Raw genomic sequence first — 1,344 nt, forward strand, 5'->3', positions numbered from 1 at the left:
CAGCCCGGAGCAGAGGGGACCACCACAGCCGCAGCTTCGGCCGAGGAGCAGCGTCCGGCCGGCCGGCCGGGACAGGGCCAGGAGGTGGACCAGCCGTGTTTCCTATGGAAACCCCACCTACAGGAAAAGGGAGGACCGGGCTGGTACAATGCCTCAGCGGGGTGGGGGCTCGTAGGGCGGCACGCTTCCCAGCTGGGAGAGGGGCGTGGAAGCACCCTCGGTTTCCAACCTGCAGGGACCATCACACCACTGCCTGCTGTCACCTGCAAAACGCATTTTACAGAAGGTGCGATTCCTGCAGACGGTCCCTAACCCACCTGCAAAGCCTCACGCATGCTTCAGGAAGGTGATGCAAGGACCAGCGATGGATGGATGATGGACTTCTGCTCTTGCATTACCCCAAAGGCTTGTTCCCCACGCTCTTAGATTTCTGACTTACTCTGATTTATTTTCATTTTGTCTAAATCCAGCGTGTAATCCCTGCTCCTTGCTCTGCCTTTTGCTGCCGGTTTTGAGGGCAATGCGCCCGTGTCACCTTTTCCAACATATGGCTTTTGATTATGTCACTGCTTCATGTTCATCTGGACACATCAAAATGAGCTGATGAATCACTGGGAGAGCTGCCACGTCAAACACAGGCAGGTGGGCACAAGGGAAGACAGGAGGCTCTGGCAGATGCGAGCTGTGTCCTGTCAGGCCTCTCCCCATCCCCTACGTCCGTCTGTCCTGGCCAGCTCCCCTGGTCTCGCCACGTGCTCTATCCCCAGCTCAGCTCTTGCTTTCATTTCCCCGGCATCGCTCCTCGCCCAGCACTGATTTTGCACCACCAGATCCCCTCTTTGCCTTATTTCAGCATCTTACCCCGAGCCCCCGCCTTCAAGCAGCATGAGGCTGCACAGCCGAACCACCCGCTCGCTGGCCAGCTGTGCACACACATGTGCACGCACAGGTAGCAGAGCCTAAAGTTGTTTCATGTAGGCCTCCTAAGCAGGCAGGGGAGCAGGCAGCTGGCTGCCTGCAGAGCCCAGTTACCCCAAGCCGGGCTTGTACTTTGGCCTCGAGGTGATTGAAGGCATTCAGGACAGGGAAGGTCACTGCAGAACTTTCCTTGGCCGTTACGGAAAGCAAAGCGTCCTCGTGGTGTGGTTTGAGTCCCACCAGCCACATCATCTTCATCTTGGCCCCTACGTCTACCAGGCAGCCTCCAGCAGCCCTGTAGCTGCCATTGGTGTCCTGTGCCCGCCTTGCCCCTCTCCTTCTGCCTTTCCAGCCTCGTGGGCACCCCCGTACCTCCCTCCTACTCCCATCTCTCCTCTCACAGCTCTGGTTTTCCCAGTTGAGGCT

This window comes from Aptenodytes forsteri, unplaced genomic scaffold (assembly GCF_000699145.1).
Source record: "Aptenodytes forsteri isolate BGI_AS27 unplaced genomic scaffold, ASM69914v1 Scaffold659, whole genome shotgun sequence".
Lineage (NCBI taxonomy): Eukaryota > Metazoa > Chordata > Aves > Sphenisciformes > Spheniscidae > Aptenodytes > Aptenodytes forsteri.